Here is a 21,198-nt window from a genome sequence, read left to right on the forward strand (position 1 = left end):
ATGTCGGTTCACTGATGGTGCGGACGTCGCACCTGACGGGTTCTGCTAGTGCGGGTGGCTGTGAGCATGTGGAAACTCCACACCGTCCATGTACTTGTGCGGTGAACCTAAAAGTACTTTAAAATGCAGTAGAAGATTTGAACAGACACTTTACTGAAAAAGATATAAGAATGGACAATAAGCACATGAAAAATCGCTCCACATCATTGGTCGTTAGAACATAAACTGTAATGAGACATCACTACACCCCTAATAGAACGTCTGAAAAAGCCGGAGACAAACGAACAGCACCGTGTGCGCTAGCAAATACGTGATGGACTGTGAGGCGCAGACGCTGCCAGCAGGGGTGTCATCGGGCCTACCCGGTTTGGGAAACAGTTGGGGAGTTACTCTAAAAGTTAAACATACACTTACGCCATGACCCAGCCTTTCCACTCCTAGAGACTGACCGCAGAGAAGTGGAAACCGACATCCACACAGACGCCTGGACACAAGTGTTCATAGCAGCATTATTCATAACAGTCCAAAAGTGAGGCGACCCAAAGTTCCCCAGGCTGGTGAGTGGGTGGGCAGGGTGAGGTGCACGCCCACACATCACGCAGCTCGGCTGTTAGAGGAAGCAGCGGGGCGGCGGGGGGGGGATCCACGCGGACACCCGCTGCTGGACTCGGGTGGATCTCAGAGGCCTGAGGCGAAGTGAAGAAACCAGACACGCAAGGACACCGAGTGCAGGGCTCCACTTAGGTGCCGTTCCTGGAAGAGGAGCACCTGCGGGGACAGAAGTCAGCCGAGGGACCGCCTGGGGTGGAGGGCGGGGCAGGGACGCTGTGCTGGGCGCCGGGCGCCCAGTGGGTCGGGGAGCCGTTCTCTGTCCTGTGGGCCTTTGTCAAAACTCATTGACTGTGGTCTTGGTCTTCAAGAGGCGATTTAATGTGTGTCAGCTGTAACTCAATAAACCTGATTTTAAAATATTGAATTAGCAGACAAGTCTTTCCTAATTAGGTCTGGTTTTTACCACTCCCCTCTGGCAGAAGATAAAATGACAGTTGCTGTGTGGAGCTAAGGGGAGAAGGGGAGAGGTGGTGCCAGAGGGGCAGCGGGTACCCTCCCCGGCCTGAGAACGGTGCCGGTGCCGGTGCTGGTGGGGAGGGTGCTCTCCAGTCACGACAAGGCTCAGCTCCTGGTCCGTCGGTGCAGTGGTGGGGGGCCCTCATGGCAGGCTGACGGAGGACACAGACAACAGCCTGGGGGTCCTGGGAACTGAAGGACCCTCCTCTCTGGGCTGAAAGGAGACCCTGGCCAGGGCTGCCTGCGGGCGCTGAGTGTGCGGGGCTGCTGCTCGGACAGCGGCCGGTGGTGATCCCCCCGCGGCGCGCTGTCCCACCGCCCGCAGCGTGTGCCCAGAGGACGCCAGATTCTGCTGGGGTCCAGAGCTGCGCCTCGCCTCCCCAGCTCCCCCCTGGCCCCCGTGTGCCTCCGTCACAGGTTGGTTTACTCTTCAAAGCCAGTCTCCTCTGCGTGCGTTTAGAACAGCAGAAGTTATTTTTATACAGAAGGGTTAACCTGTGACAAGGAGCCCTTCCTTCTGTGTGACTCTTTTTAAGACACCCCTGGAAGAGACAGCAGCGGTATGTTTAACTTAATACTGAAACCAAAATGGCCACATGTAGCCGCTATATTTTTAAAATTCTGAAGCCTAGCTCCATCTCAGTGTTTCCTACATGTGTGAGATGAACTGCTCTGCTCCAGGGTCAAGCAACAGCGCCAGGTTTTAACTGAATGAAGATTTTATTTTCTCCCTCTTGAATCCCTCCGTGATGGTCTGTTCCACCCCCACCGCGTGGGTGCACTCACGCGCGCGCGCGCGCGCGCACGCGCACACACACACACACACACACTTCATTATTGCGCATATATTGTCTTTTTTGGATCATCAGATTCCTAATCTTACCGTCTGTGGCCCAAGCTAGTTACAAGTGAAGGCCATTCAAGGCAAAGTCATACTTTATTACCCTTTATCAATCAATGAAATGAGTCTGATTCGGCTCATGCTATGGAAATCACATGAAAGCAAGAGAAACCCCTTCTGCCGTATCTGCCGTGGCCGCGCTCCACGCATAAGTGCAGAAATGGCATTTACGAGCCCACTCGTGTGAAGCTTGAGTAGGCAGATTCATGAAATTCGCCGAGATTTGGATTAAATTTAAACCATTCTATACAGCTCTACTTTTGATTAAGGCTGTGTGTGCAGTGAAAAACCTCGCATTTGAATAGAACCTGGGTCTTTAAGAACTTTGAATGTGTGCAAATCTAAATTGAGCTCTGAGCTGGGTCTCACAGGGAATGGTGGGTCAATTCACATTTAGTATTAAAGCAGGGATGGAGCAGATAGCCCTCCATCCTTTTAAGTTTTAGCTCTGGATCAGAGTTTATTAATAACAGCATGAACAGAGAGACAACTCATTCCATTTCACTCATTAAATTATGAGACTTAAAGTTTCTAAACAGAGGATGCTGGTAAGACAATTGAAACTAGCAAAAGAGGAGGGAAAAAAGAGATTTTTATGTGTATCCACCCACACACTCACCCCCGGAAAAGAGCAGCTTACCAGGTGACACTGAGTGACCTTTCGGGGCCCCGGGAACAAATACTCCTCTTTTTCTTAATGGTACCCAAGGACACATACTGTCATAATACTTAAAAAAAAAAAAAAAAAAAAGAGAGAGAGAGACTGCTTTTGATCTGACTATTCCCTTTACATAAAATTCTACATTTCTGTCTGCCGCTGTTCACTTTTTTCCTATCAGCGGACGTGGATGGAACATTCTAAGCCTTGGAGCTTATTTTAATATATTTAGAAGATTCTCCTCTTATTCTCCAGGAGTCACAGGATAGGAGATGAAGGTGCGCAGTCCAGAGCCCGGCTGCGGCTCCTCTGCCAGAGCCGTCACGGACAGACCACTTCGAGGGGCTTGGGCGGAGCCCCCAGCAGCTGCCGCCGTCAGCGGGCAGACGTGCCGGCGGTGGGGGCTCGCGCAGTGGCTGGAAGCGGGGCCTGGCTCCAGGTTGCTAATTATGGGATGGTGAGGGTGGATGAGACATTTTGCGATCCAGAGTTGGCAAAACACTGCAGTTCATCACCATTTTCTGTAAAGACATGTGCACTTAATCTGCAGCAAGATTCCGCGCTCCTGGACCACTGCTGGGGGCCTCAGGGCACGCTGTCTGTCTCCTGCTCCGCGTCTGAGCATGTGCTTTCCTCTCCCATCTGACTCCCTCCGACTCCCTCCAGCTGAGGAGACGCTGTGTTTCCACTGGCAGCGGGATTAAGGGGGGGTGTGTCCACCCAAATGCAGGCATTGGGAGAAACAGAGACGGCAACCCCCAAAATACCATGAAAGTAAAACAGGATGACTGATGGCAGTTCTGGTGAGCTGAGGGTCTGGAGTCCCACGGAACGAGCGCAAGTGTCCAAGGCTACAGCCCTGAGCAGCAGCCGGTGGCTGGCGGGACGGCAGCAGGAGGCGGGAGAGCCAGGAGCAGGGGAGCGGGTGGGAGCATTATCAGCAGTACTCGGAAGAGTGTCCTTGTGACAAAATCTGAGCTGCTGTGCCTCTCAGAACCTGCCCTCCATCCCCAGGCTTCCCAGGGAGTCTGCAAGCTACCCAACAACTTCAAATAAATCCCTTTTCTGCTTTTATTTTTGTAAATATAATTAAGGTAAAATAATGGAATCATCAAAAGACAATTATTCTGTCATGGAGGGCCGCCTTCTAGTCATGAACCGGAGCCGACAAGCCTGTGCCAAACAGGGTGTGCAGGAGGCTTGAGACTTCAGAACCAGTGCCCCGTGCTCTTAAATATCCTTCGTGGTCAGAAACCTTCCTCTTGTGAAGGTGTTTGTCAGGGTTTGAAAGAACCCAAAGTCCTTCAGGACCAAATCCAGAGAGACATTTTAGGGCTCCCTGGTTTGCTTTTAGGAAAGAGACGGATCTCCCAGTGCGGCTCTGAGGGTGAGCGCAGGTGGAACAGTGGTGAGCAGTGTGTGCACTGTCGGATTCACGTGTCATCTCACACGTTGTCCAAACTGAAGGACCTCTGCGTCCTGGTGTCCACCGTGTGCTTTGGCTTTTGATGTTGAGCTGACGCCCTAAGTCCTGGATTCATGGCAGGAAGGGGTCAAGCACCTCTTTCATTGCTTTTCGTGATTGTTCATACTCTGCATTATAAGCCTGTGCTTAAAAAAACCTACCTGTTTTACCTTGCAGAGGCCAACCGACCAGCTACCTGCCCGGACGCCCTCCCAAGATGGCCACATCTTCCTTGGGCTGTGTGACCCCCAGGAGTGACACCGGCAGAGCGAGAGGAGTCATGGGGGTCGCAGGGTCGGGGTGGGAGACAATGAAGCATCCTCGAAGGTGGTGCCGGTGCACAGGGCAAGTCCGCAGGGAGCTTGGGCTAGGGACTGGGGGGCTGAGAGAGTGGGGCACTGGGGACGTGGGAGAGAAGGAAGGGGACACAGGCAGGCAGAGAAATGCCAGCGGAGGGATGGGGAGTCAGCAGGAGCTGGAGGTCTAGGGGTTGGCGTAGAGACTGCTCCAGCCAGAGCCAGAGCCTGGGTCCGGACTGCACACGGGACAGCTGGATGCAGCCTGTGGGTGGTCCCAGAGAACACTCGGACCATCGATGGCAGCACGTGGGTGCAAGTCAGGAGACACCGATTTGAACACGGGCTATGAACACACCCTCGGGCTCCCAGCTGGTGCCCAGAGGTCCTCTCACTGCAGAGGTCAGTCTTCAGGTTAAACAGCCCTGTGGTCTCTGATCTGCTGATGCCTCAGAAGACGCAGGTGCCCCAGTTGTGGAGCGCAGGGTGCCCAGATCACGTGAGGCAGAAGTACCCTCGTAGGGGTGGCCTGATCAGTGGCCTCAAAGTTGGTGTGTGTGAGTGTGTCTGAGTGTGATAAGCTAGTGTGGATTTGTGTGTGCGAGTGCGTGCGTGGTGTCAGATTGTGTGCCTGTGTGCATGGGGGTGTGTGTGTGAGTGTGGGTGACTGTGAACAGGTGTGCCACCCCAGGCCCGGAGTGCAGGGGTCCCCTGCTCTTTCCCACAAGTGCCTCTTCCCAGTCCTGGAAGGGGTGTGATGTCAGCTGGTGACTATAACTAGGCAGCCTAAATATTCCTCATTAGGCTTTGAAGAACATTTGCCAAACTTAGGATGTTTTGTCTAAAAGTGCCTCCCTTCAGGCCACAGGTGGTCCCTGAACATTTCATTTAAAGTTACAGGGCAATATCCCCACCAGGAACCTCCACCATAGGGGAGGGGGGAGAAGAGGGGCTGAGCACTTCGGCCTGTCCTGGGCGGAGAGTGGTTCCTCCTGTGTCTGTGACTGAGGGGCTGGTGGGCAGAGCAGGCCGCTACGGGGCCAGCATCCAGGCGGATCCCCACCTCTGCGGGCCCGTGGAGATGGCTTTAGCAGCGTGCAGGTCAGTCTGTCTCCACCTCTGTGCACATGGCAGCCCCACTGGACCGACTAGTGTAACAGTTACGTGTGAGATGAGCGAAGCCCCTTGCTGGTGTGGTCAGTTGGGGTCAGAATGGTTCTTCAAAACATTGACCCAGACAGCACAAAAGCACGCCACACAAAGCCTTGTTTGTAGAGACCCAAGGGCAGCCCGGAGGTGATGCTCTGTTTTGGGAGAGCCGGGGGAAGTGGGTCGCTGTACGTCCGGTGGAAGCAACTCCACTGACAAAGACTAACGTCTGTTACTTGAGCATGAAAACAGAAAGCCGGGGGATGTAGTAAGATTCCTGGTTCAATTTTAAGGAGATTAATTTTGTAATATTTGCTTTTCACCCCCTGCATTTAATGCTCGGATTTAGACGTGGGAACTGTCTTGTGAAATAACTCCTGCGACTCCGTCTAGCGGCTCGCGGAGCACGCCGCCCGGCCTCCCACACGGTCTCTCCGCCCCGAGGCTGCCCAGCCCTTGGTGGAACTCCATGCTCCCGCCGCCCTGAGGGGAGTGGCCGGACAGCACTGTTCCGCATCCTCCAGTATCTGCCCTGGGTCTGTCATCTTGATGAAAATGAGCATTTGCCACAGTGGGTGACTGAGTCAAGGCTTCAGTTAAAATATTCTTAAGGTAAATTATGGGTGGCTGAAGGTATCTATTAGAAACTCTGCGGAGGGTAGAATCATTCGCTGTCTGTACTGCTGCTCCGGTGGCTGCATCAAAACACTGCACACTGGGGGGCTTAAACATAAACAGTGTGTTTTCTCCCAGTTCTGGAGGCTGGAAGCCCTCGATCGTGGGCGGGCAGGGCTGGCTTCTCCTGAGGTCTCGGCTTGTGGACGGCTGTCTCCTCGCTGTGTCTCCCGTGGTCTTCCCTCTGTGTGTGTCTGTGTCCTAATCTCCCCTTCTTATAAGGACAGTGGCCAGGTTACTTTAGGGCCCATCGCACCTTAATTACCTCTTCAGACACCCCACCTCCAGTCACCTTTGGAGGAACTGGAGATTAGGACTTCAACATATGGATTTGGGGTGATGACTCGACCCACAACATCCTCCCATGGGAGTAAAACCAGGGGTTCCAGTCTCTGGAGGATAAACATGAATTGTGTTCCTGCAAAATCTCAACACTGATAGAGCCTCATTTCTCTGAAGAGCCACTTGCCAGGCCTGGAGGAACGAAGCCACGTGGTCAGCTCAACTTGGTAATTCCGGCGTAGGACTTACTCAGTGGCGCTGACCTGGGGCTTATAACAGAATATTATAAACAAGTGTGTCGTGCTGATCTTACTTCGCATAGAGCCCCCAATGTAGGTGGAAGCCAACCGCTGTGGCCGTATTGATATTTACACTATCTTTTTAATCAGTTAATTAATCGGTTTAATTCAGTTGTCGGTTAAGTGATGTCCCCTAATGGAACTTAGATCAGATTGAAGGCTGGGAAGGTAAAGAGTTCCAAGATCAGAGGACTCCACGGTTGTTAACTTAACATCGTGGTTTTTTTCAAAGTATGTAGTTCAAGTACCTGCTGAGTTTGGTGGCACATGTGTCCCTAAAAACTAGCCTGTTCCGATCTGCAACTCCAGCTGGCGGCTGTCTCATGGGTCCTATAAAGAGTGGGCACCTGTCAGGACGGGCACCTTGAAGGCTCTTGTGTGGTCCTGCTTTGCTAAGATGGCAGTTTTACCCTAAGGTGGTCGGAACTTTCATTTCAGGTTTTCCAATAATGGAGCAATTGTGCTGTTTCCTCAGTCTCTGCGGGGGAGAGACCAGCACCATAAGGACAACTGGTCAACTGTAAATGCACCAGTTCAGACCTTCTGGCTTCTTGCTAAAGAATCAGGGCCCACGGGGTACCCTACACTTGAAACCTATGTGATAAAATAAAAGACGGCGTCTTTGCGGAGCCGGCCCCGGGGAGAGCGTTTGGAAAGGGCCCAGCCTGGACCCTTGTCTGTCTCCAGCCCAGCCACCATCTTTGCTCACTCCCTCAGATCTGCCGAGAATAAAGGTGACTCCACATTCATTTTCATAATTGTTCCCACATGACAAACACAAGTAGCATGAACATTCTAGGTTGAGCACATTTGGCCTGGGTCTCCTTGTGTTTGGCCAGGAGTGAAAGGAGGCTGCTCTGGGCGGCGGGAACAGCCCCCGGCCTCAGGCAGGCATGCTTCCCCACGGGGGACGGAGGCAGGGGGCGGCGAAGCGGCGGAGAGGAGGCAGCAGACACAGCCGACGCGTTTCGCTTGCCGCCGACACACACAGCGCACATGCTGGAGGTCAAGCTGGTAAATTAAACCACGAGGCTGAGCTGTATTCTGTGCTGAAGGTGTGTCACAAATGCAGTCCTGCAGTGACTGTCCCTGTCCCCTCTGCTCTGCATCTTCAGCGGGTCCTGGATTAAGTAACCCAGAGCTAGGAGTGGGTGGCTAATACTCACGTTTTCCTCACCATTCCTGGCATTCACCCCGGAATGCATGTACGGGGATGGTATGTATACATTTTTTAAAGAAGGCCGTACAAATCCAAGGCGGCAAGCAAGAAACAATGTTACAGTGCCCCCCGTCGTGGGCGAGTGGGCATTTACTGCTGGCGAGAAGACCGTCTTCTGTCGCCATCGGAACGCATGAACCTAACTGATCACCTTCTGAAGAATTTATGAGTCATGCTTAATAATCAGCTTTAGGCACTTCTGAGGGAAGCAGCACCTTCTGAAGCTGCAAAGGTCCCCTGAACAGCTCCTGGGGAGTGACCTGCCGCCCATTAGCTGCAGAAACTCGCCGCTGGAGGATGGGGTGCAGGAGCCAAGCCACTTCAGCCTCAGCCCACTTCAAATGTCAAGAAGTCTCCACTTAAACACCCGATTAACCTGCAAGGACCAGAGCAGCAGCCCTTCTCCTGGAAGGAGAGGATCTTGCGGCTTTTTTTTTTTTTTCCCCTGGAAGAAACTTTTTCTTTGCATTTAAGAGAAAAAAAAAAAAAAACCTTTTCTCTTTTTTCCCCCTTCTCCCTCATATTCATTATTTTCTGTCTTTAAAAAGGCTTTTATCTGACTTTTATCTCTTCCATATGCTCGTGGCAAATGCCAGCATCTTCCCATTTTACAAATCTGCCCGGGTCCCAGACTTTATCTGCCTCGCGCCGGCTTACTGTTTTCCTATTTAAATGGTTGATGCTGAATCAAAGTCAAATGTGAAGGTCAGGGAGATGGTTTTGGAGCTTTGTGATCTGAGACACAAACAGGGCTTGCTCGACAGAAGCAAATCAGCCCCGCAGAATGAAATTCGCACCTACTGTCAGTACTAGAGCCTGTGTTTGGGGACATTCGTCTTTAATTATTATAAATAGTAATACATACATTAACGACTTGGCCTTTAATTATTATAAATAGTAATACATGATTATTCTATTTATTATACATTATGTATCATGTGTGTCGATAAAACCATTAATAACTTATTTGTTACACATATAATTAATAAATTACAATGATCATTCAGGTGATTTGAATTTTAAATTAAACGAGGTCCCAAAGAGTCAACAAAACAGGTATCTTATTTGGAAAGCATTACATAGCTCCCTAATTCCTGCAATTACAGCCATCATTATCCAACCATCATATTTCCAGAGAAGACAGATGCGTTCCTGCTTCTTTTCTGTTCTGTTCCAGGAATTGCACTGTTCAAAGCACTTAGGTGAAGTAAACATGTGACAAATGTTCCTGGAGTGTTTATTCCACATTTAACGTCACTGTGTACGTCAGAGCGCATCAGAGCTGGGTGCGTGCACTTCATGGCTCCGGCGGAGTCCAGAGCTTTCAGGACCTCCTCTCCTGCGGAGGCCCTGTGGTCCGCTTCAGGTGGAGGAGGTTCCGCTCCCCCTTTCAGCCCTGCTGCTCATTTTTGTGTTTGAGGTGCACTTCAACATTTTCTAAGTGGGTAGATTTTATGTTGTGTTCTTACCACACACACACTCACACACACAAAATTAAAATTAAATGAACAAGGGGACCCAAGACATCTCTGGGAGCTGTAGAATCTGTCTGTCCCCGAGATGGTGGAGGCGGTGTCCAGGGTGTCCACAGAGGAGCTGGGAAACTCTCATGGTACCCAGGAGACACATGCTGCTCCTTCTGGATCATGTGCCCCTCAACAAAGCTGTTTCAAAGAAAAGCCCAGCCTGGACCACGGGGCAGGCAGCAACCTCATCTCACTGAGTCGCGGGAACACAGCACAGGAGCCTCCCTGAGGCCAGAACCCAGCCCTCGCCTCGCGCCTCGAAATGAAAACCCGCCCCGCGAGTCAGAGGTGCGCTTGGGCGCTGCGCCGGGCGAGATGCGGCCGGGATCTGCAAGCACACCTCACAGCAGCAGCTGCAGCACGTGCTTGTCCAGCCGGCAGCCCCCCCCCCACCCCGCACTCAGCTCTGGAACTCCTGTGTGGTGACAGGACCCTGGCTCACCGCTCTGTGCCTGGCCGGCCCCGGGTGGGGCATTGGCTCCCAGAAGCTGGTGACCATGGAGACGCAGGATCCAACCAGGGCCCCGGGCCAGATGCTAGGACAGCTGACAGCGCACACGGTGGGTACGGACTTCGGGTGCTCCAGGCCTCCTTGCTGACCCCAGGGGGTCCTCCGTGACCCAAGGAGGAAGGGAAGGCCTCGCGCTGAGTGCTCCCTGGCCTTGGGGGCTTCTTGCCTTGTGGGCGGCGGTAAGGGCTGCCTGATCCTGCAGACGCGCAGCTGAGCTGCTGACCCACCCGCTGGTCCCCAGGGCCCCGCACCCAGCTCGGCAGGCCTGCAGCTCCTGCCACCTGCCCCCAGAGGGCTCTTTCCTTGTCCCCTCTCTCTGCACCGACGTCACTGGGGAGCTGGGCAGACATGTCGGGGCTGCCCTATTAAAAGCTGTTTTCATGAGACCAGACCTAGTCAAACACAAGGATGAAAAGGCCCCCTAACCTCTGTTTTGATTGGCTACACGCTGCCAGATGTAATGGGTTTGGGGACGTCTAGGTTGTGGTCTGGGGACTTCAGTGACATGAAAAGACAGCAATTGTGCTGGAGTGTGATTTATGGGGAAGCAACTGTCGACTGCCTTTTCTTTGGAGATTAAATAGCTTATGGACTAATGACGGGGCCCTTAGGTGCCAGGGAGTCATTCTCTAGCTTATTAGCAACAGAACAGTTAATAGAGACTGAGCTCACCTTGACAGGGGCCTTGCTCATACTGAGCTCCTAAAAGGCGCAGTCCGGGATTCATGGAACCAGCCTCGCTGGGGGCAGGGGTCTTTGTCCTTGCGCTAGATGGTCCAGAATAAATAACCCCTTTCGCTCATGAAGGTGAATTCCCAGCCTGGGTCTCAGAGGAGGCTGAAGCCCGGAAACACTAGTATCTTCTCACCCTCGTGACCGGGGCCTCTCATGGCCGATCACCTGTCCCCTCCTCCAGGAGGCCGTGCCCCCTGCTGGCCAGCTTCCCTCCGCCCCCCCCACCCCACCCCGCCCCCGCCGATCCTGCCCACAGCACTGTCCTTCCCTCCCAGCACAGGAAAGCCCCTGACTCCGAATGCACAACAGAACTCTGACCCACGGCCTTGGTCTCACAGAACTGACCACAGAGCCCATGTGCCCAGAACTCTCCAGACTCAGTCAGGGAATTCTGCCCTGTTTCTAACTCAGCCCCAGCTGGAGAAAGCCCAAAACACTCCCCTAACCGACCACTCAGGATGCACTCCTTCATCTTCCCAGACCCTGAGCTCCATCAGGGCCCACCTGAGGCCACTCTCCCAGCTCCGACACACTCCACCCCTCTGCCTGCCGTTGGGTGTCTGCCAAACGCTGCCGCGGTGGCCCATCCCCTCACCACAGCCTCTCTGAGTAAACTGCCCCTCCTGGCTCTCCCCTGCGTGGTCTTCCGTGACACCCCCTGCTCCCCTGAAGGCCGTCATCCAGCAAGTGCGCATTAAGTGCTGTGTGGGTGCCCAGCACGGCTGCAGGTCCCGGCAGGCCAGGCACAGAAATCAGCACTGCCGACAGTGGGCTGAGCCCACGCCCCCTGCTCTGGTGCTTCCAGAAACAGGGGTCCACAGGGCAGGCCGCATCCCCATGGCTGGAACGCCCAGGACATGCGGACTCTGCTCCGTGAAGAAGGCAGGTGTGATGTACTCTGAGTCACTCATCACGACAGCCAAGCGACATCAGGAGAAAGGTGTCCTCCAGCCGCTGCCCTGGCCCGAGCGGTGGACAGTGCCACGCCGTGAGGCCCTGCTTCGAGCACCTCTGCTCACTGGTCGGAACTTTACGCCCACAACTTTGACAACTTAAATAAAGTAGGTCAATTCTTTGAAAGAAAGATACTACAAAATGCACGAAAGGAGTTTTAGGCCTTGAACAGTCACACAGTTTTGCATCTACAGGTACAGTAGCTAGAGGCCTTGCCCATGAGCACCTATTAAGTGTGTTCAGTCAATAATTAATCAGTTAGACCAATAATTAATAACTTTTAAAGAAATAAGCCAAGAGGCTCAGACGGCTTTACTGGTGATTTCTACTAAAGATTAAAAGAGGAAGTAGCATCGCTCCTCCCAACCTTCTCCATAAAATAGAAACGGAGAGAATGCGTCCTGACTCGTTCTGTGGGTCAAGCTTTACTCTCATATCAAAACCCCCAGGGCAGTACATAGAGTGAAAATTACAGACCAATACCTCTTACGCACATAGGTGTGTAATCCCCAGTAAAACGTTAGCAGATATAATCCAACAATGTATAGAAAGGATTGAACACTGTGAGCAGATGGGTTCACTCTGGGTATGCAAGCCTGACTCAACATCCAGCAATCAGTTCATGTGATCCATCAAACCAACAGCCTGAAGAAGTAAAATCACATGACCATGTGATAGATATTGAGGAAGCATTTAGCAAAAGTCAATGTGCGTTCAAGGCAAACACCCTCAGCAAGTTAAGGACAGAGGGAGTCCCCCTCACCTTGATAAAAGACGCTTACCAACGCCACCCCCCCAGTAAAAGACAAAAACCCCAGGCAAGCGTTGTGCTTGATGGGGAGACACCGGGAAATTCCTGCCTAGCATCAGAAACAAGGCGAGGATGTCCTCTCTCACCATTTTTATGTACTGAACTTGTAGCTGGTACAATAATTTAAAAATATATAAAATTTTAAATTAAGAAGCAATACCATTTACAGTAATACCACGAAGGAGACATCTTCAGGTATAAAGATGTCAAAACATGTGTGTGAAAGTCCATAAAACGCTGATAAAATAAAGCTAAGGAGATCTAAAATGCAGAGATATTTTGCATTCATGAACAGGAAGACTGAGCTTTATCAAGATAACAATTCTTCCCAGCCTGGTCTGTGGGCTCATCATCATTACAATCCCAATGAAAGTCTTAGAAAGCTGGTTTGTAGACATCAACACACTCCTTCTAAAGTTTACATGGAAAAACAACCTAAAACACAAACCCAATACTGTAGAAACAAAAAAGGTGGTTGCTCACATGACCCGTATCATCTGATCTCAAGCCTTATGAAAGCAATGATAATCGAGAAGGCCTCGCATTCATGAAAGAGTAGACAGGAGGTCAGCGGGGCACAAGGGACAGGCCAGTGAAGGACCCGTGCGAATATATGTTCAGCTGATTCTGATAAAGGCAATTAAATGGAAAAAGGGTAGCCTTTTCCATAGATGGTGCTGGAACAAAGGGAAATATATATGTTATAAAAGAACATAGACATAGATTTGCACAAAAGTTAACTCAAAATGGGTAATAGGTCTAAGTGTAAAATGCAAAACTGTAACATTTACAGAAAAAAATAAATGGAAGAATCTATATGACCTGGAGCTTAGCAGTAAGTTTTTAGATACAACCAAAAATATCATCCATGAAAAAAAGTGACAACTTGGAATATAGTCAGATTAAAGACTTTTGTTCAGCAAAGGACACCTAATGAAGCCACAGGCTAGGTGAACGTATTTGCAAGACACATATGTGAGGAAAGATTGTATCCAGAAATACATATGGAACCCTTAAAACTCAAGGGTCAAAAAATGTGCATTAGTTATAGACAGAAATCTCATCAGAGAAGATACACAGATGAAAAAGAAGCTTTTGAAAAGATCAAATGTCATCAGGGAATTGAAGTTAAAACAAGTTACCAGTGTTCACAACTCAAAGAGCAAAAATCCAAAGACCCCGAGAGTGCCAAGTTCTGGCGAGGAAGCGGGGCAACAGGAGCTCGCACCCGCTGCTCACGGGGCTGCAGAGCGGTGCAGCCGCTGCGGAGGACTATCTCGTAGTTTTTTACAGAGTTAAACACATTCTCGCCATCCAATCCAGCGATCACACTGGATCCTAGAGATTTTTCCAGCTGACTTGAAAACCTGCACAAATGTCTGCATGTGAATCTTCATAGCAGCTTTTATCATTATTGCCAAAAACTGGAAATGAGCGAGATGCCTTCAGTGGATAAATGAATAAATGAATTGTGGTTTTTGCAAAATAATGGACTGCCATTCAGTAATCAAAAATAAGTCATTACGCCACAAAAGACATGGGTGACACTCAAACTACTGTCGGGCAGTGGAACAAGCAAGACTGAAAATGGTACAAACTGTATGATTTCATTTAAGTGACATTCTGGAGAAAGAAAATTATACAGAACAGAAATGGCAAACACATTCTTGGTTGTCAGGGTCCTAGAGGTGGGACGGTTCAATAGGTGAAGCACAGGGAATTTTTTACAAATAACAAATATATTCTGTATGATACTGAGATGGTAGACACATGACATTACGTATTTGCCAAAATGTATAGAACCTAACAACACAAAGAGTAAAGTTCAATGAGTATAAATTTAAAATAAGCATTTAGGAGGCAAAGAAATCCCCGTGTGGAAATAAGAATGTGATAGAAAAGTCTAACTGTATTATGGATGTATGAAATGACCTCACTGAAGTGGACGGGGCAAAGATGTTGACCTAAGTAACTCTGGAAATTTGTGGACACTGTGAGACTAATTAAAAACAAACCTGTGTGTAAGCAGTGTATTCCAGCTAGTAAAGTTTCCCACGTGGGTACAGGGTAACAGTTCCGAAACGACTATTTATATACACTGGAAATGGCCCTTCAGTGGACGGCAAATCACCGGCCCCAGGCACCTCAGAGTTGGAAGGACCGCAGGTCTGAAAGGGGTCAAGGATGTGGTAACTGGTTAGAGTTGGGGACACCAGGATGGGTCCATGCACGCCTTACTGTAGACGGTTGCAAGCTGAGACGTGTAGATGTGTGCGTAGACATGGGTCAGTAAACGCACATGTATCTATTTGTTCTGTCAGCTGAGGGAGCCTAGGAGCAATGACTCTCCAGTAACAACAAGCACACTTAGCAGCAAATTTTGTTTTTTAGCACCAACATTTGTAATAAAGGAACCAGTGCCTCTTGGAGAAATGGGTGACTTACTTTAGGACTGTGGTGGGACATAGTTGGGCTGAACCCTGAGCATCTTAGACTGGTAGAACATAAGGAAGTGCTCAGTACCTCCATCCACACGTGTGCGCATGTGCACAGGCATGCCCTCAGGTGAACATACACGCACCGCACAACATGGGCAAACGCCAAAGTGACACAGGAGCTAAGTGAGGGAACTCAGCACGGCTAAAGCCCTTCTTCTTGCGAGCAACACAAAGTGGCAGTGGGTTATATCCCAAAGTACAAAGTGAGCATTCATGATTCCATAATGATATAAAACATTGATCACTAAATAAATAAATGAGAAAAATAGACAACAAATGTCCAATACAGAATTATTACGAATCATTTACAGAGATACCCCACCCTCTGGACCTGGAGCATAGTTCCCTCCTCCTTAAGTGTGGGTGCCGTGTAGAAACTTCCCCCTGAAGACTTCAGTAAGAAAGGGAGGGTGTCACCTTACAGTGGGAGGAACTGGGCACAGTGCCACCTAAGCCAGGTGATCAAGGTTGACGCCCACAGCGACAAGTCACGGCGAAGGTGTGGACTCTCGATACGATGCATCGAGAGGCTCTTAAGCCCGCGCTCTTCTGGGTAACGCAGAGGCCCCGTCTAATCGTGAGAAACCCCAGACAACCGCCCCCCCCCCGGGGGGGCGTTTTGCAAACTGCCCGATTGTTGCTCCTTAAAGCTGTCAAAAACAGGAAACATCTCAGACCGTCGCAGCAAGAGGCGCTTCAGGGGACGTGGTGGCCAAGTATAAGATGGCGTGCTGGATGAGATCCTGGGACAGAAACAGGGCATTAGGGGGAAAACTAAGGATGTCTGCATAAATGATGCACTTTCATTAACAGTAATGCATCAGTCTTAGGTCTTTAATTCTGGCAAATGTACCATATTAATTAAAGATGTTAAAAATAGAAAAATGTAAGAAGTGTCTATAATATCTTTTTTAACGTTTTTTATTGATTTGTAATCACTTTACGATGTGTCAGATTCCAGTGTAGAGCACAATTTTTCAGTTATACATGAACATACATGTATTCGTTGTCACATTTTTTTCTCTGTGAGTTACCACAAGATCTTGTATATATTTCCCTGTGCTACACAGCATAATCTTGTTTATCTGTGCTTTTTTTTTTTGTAATTTTGAAACTTTTCTCAAACAAATTTGTATTTTTTTAAGACATGCAATGATGGTCATGGGTGGAACTGAAGAAGGGTCTGGAGGGAAACAGGCTGCCCTCAGCCACCTCCCAGATGCCGTAGTCTGATGGACATTCTTAACTGGTTAAGATTAGCAGTTGTAAATTCACGGGACTTCATTGCATTTGATGCTGATAAAGCCCCCACTGCCCTTCCTACTTTGCTGGTGCCGTGGCACTGTTGTCTATGCAGCGACACCAAGCAAGAGTAAGTCAGAGCTGGGCTTCAAGATAACGGCAGTTATGAGGCTGGAGAGGAGTCAGTCATAGCAGAGCAAGCGGCAGTGACAGTCAAGGGGTGGCTGGACTGTCCGATCTCCTCGCCGGCGCAGGCGCGTCGGAGGGGCGGTCCCCTCCCCAGTTGCACAAAGAGCCCGTGTAAACAGCCACTTGTGCTGGTTGAACTGTTAACCTTCAAACATCGTTTCATTTAAACTCAATTACTTACATGACCAGGGCCAGCGGTTTCTAAAAAGGAGCCTCTCAGTTACCGTGATAGGTGTTCTGCCAAAACCCAGCGTGAATTTTGTTTTCTTTAAAAACCACCATTTCCATATAATTGGATTAACCCAGCATGTGACTATGGCCAGATGCCGGACCTCTCTAGGTCGGGCAGCCCCCTCACGCGACTTCTCTCAAGCTTCTCTCATAACATTCTGAAGGTTAAAATTGAGCCATTGGCTGGAAAGGACCTTCAAGTGTCCTTGAGAAGTTACAGCTGTGGGCCAGGAGGAAGGCCGCCAAGGGCCCTGGGCAAGTCTCAGATGTACGAGCCGCTGTGGTCAGAGATCCAGCAATGGTGTGCTGATTAATTGATTGCAACAACCTCTAATTTTGCTAAGATGTGTGTAGGGGGGAATAATTCTCAAGTAATTATTAAATTTGCAAACTGTCCAGGTAGTTGAGCTTTCACGTCTCCTTTTCAAGAACTATTTCACTGGGTGCAAATCCAGCTTCTTTCTTTCTCCAGCAACTTCCATCTTTCTGTTCTACAGACTCAGGACTTTGACTAGGCAAATATCTGTCAAAACCCTACTATACACTGCGACTGCGAGGGCTGGGAGGGCGCCTGCCCTCAAGAAGCTTATTCTAGGGCAGGAAACGTGGAAGCACACAGGGACTCCGACGTGCAGACAGCTCTGTGAAAACAGAGGGAAGTATTATTCTAAACGCAGGGAAGGGACGGAGGAGGCGCCCTTGGAGCTGGATGAAGCTTTAAGCCTGAGGGGCACTCTTCACTTTGGAAGGGACTGGGGGTCCTTGGGCTTCACGGTGCTGGTGGGTTTCTGTGCGGACATTCTGAGTATGTTGGGACATTGAGAACCACACCACTCTCTGAATTTCTGTTGAAAGGTGAGGTTAGCATACCCTTCTGGGGCTTGAGATTAGAAAGCTGCCCTGAGTAGGGGCCAAGGGACAAGTTTTACAGACGAAGCCCCGTGGGGCACCTGTAAGACCACCCACAACATTTTTTTTTTTTGGAGGAAGTGACAGCTTCTCTTCTTGAATGTTCATAAAGTGCCGTTTTCCGCCAAGATGCTGGTCCGCCTGGTGGGGCTCCACCTTGATGCCCCGACCCACACACACACCCCTGGAGCCCCTTCCTCAGAGGTGCCCCTGGAAGGCCTACCCTCCTGGGGATGACAGCCCCTGACTCTCTAGCACCTCCCAGGCCTGACTGCTTTTAGTTTTTTTTTTAAGTTTCATCTATTTTTTATTACTATTTTTCAATGGAGGCACTGGAGGTTGAACCCAGGACCTCGCACATGCTAAACATGTGCTCTACCACTGAGCTACACCCTCCCCTAAGTGTCATCTTTAGAAGGGGGACAGATGGATAACAGGAGATAGAAGGCATGGATACTGAGAAGATGTTGACCATGGAGGGTCTCCAGGCTTGTCCAAGAGAGGCAGGAGTTTGGGCAATATTACCTTAGAAAGAGCCAAAAGAGATGCTGTAGTCATCCAGTCAAAGAGAAGAACGTGGGGTTACATTTCCCTGCTACCCACAAGAGGACCTGCCCCCACAGGCCATGGAAAATCAAGGCAGACACATCCCTGAGCATTTTCTAGGGAAAACATGGTCTTTTCTGCAGCTGTTTGTCATGCGTGCACAAGGATTCTATAGTCTTTCCTTCCTGGCTCGGATTCGCCAACCCTCTGTTCGTCTTCCTAGCAACAATTTTTAACCTTATATAATAGTTGCAATTTCAAATGCTAACTTTCCTGGCAGTGTGGGCTGCTTAAATTACGAGGTCTTCACTCCCTAGTGCGGGACTGGACCCACAGATTGAAGCTTTGTCCAGTGCATGGATACACAGGACAGATACACAGGTGACCATCACTAAACCATCACTCCCCAAACTAAGGTAAAAGGCTTCCACATCTGGTCAATGCATTAATGTCCCTGCAAAATGTGTCTGAGACATTGTGCAAGCATATTGTCACTTTAATTCATATACACACTGATATATTTAAATGGTAGTAAAATCATCACCATCTGAAGAGATTTGCAGAGATTTATAATAACATTATTGACTGTTACTCTATCTCCCAAAGTAGCTGAGGTCAGATTAAAAGTCATGTCACAAGCTGGAGTTTAACATATGCAGAATTTGAGCAAAGAAGAACAGCTTCCCTGAGATGAGATAACGGTTTATTAGCAGGGTGCGAAGTTGAGTGGAATGAGAAGACGGTTGTAATTATTGTGGCCGGCACAGCTGGATGGGTGGTTTGAATAGAAGGTCAAGACACGGAGCCAGTCTGACAAATTGTGGGAACTTCTATGACTCGTAGAGAATGGAGAGTAACTTCTTCCTCTTTCTTTTTCTTGGAGAGAAAGCTCCAGCAAGGCAAAGCCTTGACTTGCAAGTTTTTAATTACCATCCCTCGATGGGGTTAACTGTGCAATTTGAGGAGGGACAAATTTTTCCTGAGATAATTAAAAATAGATTTTAGCAATTTCTGGAAAAAGAAAAAGACAAAACAGATGAAACCTGACAGGACCCAGGCTGTGGTAGATGTGATTAAGCAAATGTCAACATGAAAAAAAGAAAGAGAAAGAAAAACACACGATTGGACCAGTCACTCCTGTTTCACCAATAACATGAAAGGCCCATCCCACAGTGAGTTCAGTGCAACAAAGTGGCAGAAATTTTGGGAAGAGTGGGTTAAAGATGGCTGGCTGCTCTGGAGCTGAGCCCACTCCAGGGATTTGAATAGGACGGGGTGGCCAGGAGAGGCCGCGTGGCCGGATGCGGTGGGCAGACAGTGTGGCCGAGAAGTGGAAGGCTTTCAAAACAGTAAATAAGCAGTCTGGCAAAGAGACAGACGGGGACAGGGCTACCCAAACAATCACAAGACAGGCAGCAGGCTAGTCAGAGGTGTGGAAAAGAAAGTGGACATTTGCTAAGGGTATTCTGTTTAAACAACTGAGCTCTCCAGTTGAAGCAAGCAGGCAGACCCATTGCTCCTGGGGACCAGAGGAGGAGCGAAGCATGAGGGTGAGGGGGCCTGGAGCTTCCCTGGGGGCTGAGGGAGGAAGGAGGGGTTCCCTGCTCCCCCGGCACTCCTCCCACTGAGGCTGGGGTGGTCTCCCAGAGACAGCACACACGGAAGCTGCGAATCAGTGACGTGGATGCGTAACTGGGCGAAACTCACACACTCTCCAGGGGAAACCCCACCCCGATGCGGTGCCACCTGAGAAGCGATCCTTGAATACACTTTGCACTGGGAAAGGCATCCAGCCACTCAGAGCCCAGGGTTTGCATTTGTAAGTGAGAGCTGGGTATCTCCTCTGGCCCTAAAGTGTATTCAAGCTCAAGCCAGATGAACGGAGCCTCGCTGTAACTGCTGCACAGAAGAAAATGTCCGGATCTGGGAAACTGCTGCATGAAATACACTTTCCAAACTGTTGGGTCCTTGAGAGCAAATACTTCCTCATACACACGGCTTCCCCAAGTCCTCAGTTCTGTTTCACTTGTAAAATTCTTTCAAGTTTGGGCCAAAATAAAATCAGCAAGAAAAAAAATCAAATAACTAAATAAAACTCAACGTATGTGTTCCTGAAGAGTGGAGTATATGTGACTTTTGGTGAACCAAATCCTATTTTCTCATTGACGTGTTTTAACATTTCAGTGATGCTTTTTCTCACCGTCCGGTTGATCGTCAGTGAATGTCAGCTCTGATGGTTCACGTTACACAACCTCCATCTCTGGGTCAGCTGGTCCGTTATCTGTAACCCTGGCAGCTCTAAGGAGCCTGGAACGTTTCTGTAGGATGCAGGCTGCCAGCAAGTTTAAGAGAGAATGTGCTCTCCATGCGGACTCCCCACCCACAGCTCCTGCTGGCACCCGGGATCCCGGCGACACTCTGCCCGCAGCTCCTTGCCGGGCGCCTCCATCTCCAGAGCCCCTGCTCTCACAGGTCCCCCCGGGTATTCCCCAGGGTCCTGTCCCCGGGGCTCCCCCCACTTCCCCAGCTTCTCCGCTCTTTCTTCATTGGCTCTGACCTCTCCTGGCTCCTGTCATCAGTCATCACGCAGGGTCGGCTGATGACCTGGTTCTAGATCTCCAACTCCTGTTCCCCTTGCCTCGTACGTCCCCGGGACCCTGACGCTCACAGTGCAAAACAGCCCCCATGTCTCCCAAGTCTGCCCCTTGCCTGTGACTCGTAGCCACTGGCCACGCTGGATGCTAGGGGTCACTCTTCATCCTCTGTGTCCTTCATCCACAAGTGCTGAGGTTCCTCGTTTCCCAGGAGTCGTCCCCCTGGGTGGCCCTGAGGCAGGAAGGGGGCAGGGCACAGCCATTAGAGGACTGCTACAGCAATCAGCATCAAAGTGGTGGAAGATTCAACCCGAGGAGGCCTTGAGGCTCAAGATGACGGGAGATTCAACTTCCAGTAGAACCTGAGCTTCATTATACGCCCATTGTAACATCAGCATGGTGAATAGCACGCCCGCAGGCGCCATGGCAGCCCCAAGGCT

This window comes from Camelus dromedarius, chromosome 3 (genome assembly GCF_036321535.1).
Source record: "Camelus dromedarius isolate mCamDro1 chromosome 3, mCamDro1.pat, whole genome shotgun sequence".
Classification (NCBI taxonomy): Eukaryota; Metazoa; Chordata; class Mammalia; order Artiodactyla; family Camelidae; genus Camelus; species Camelus dromedarius.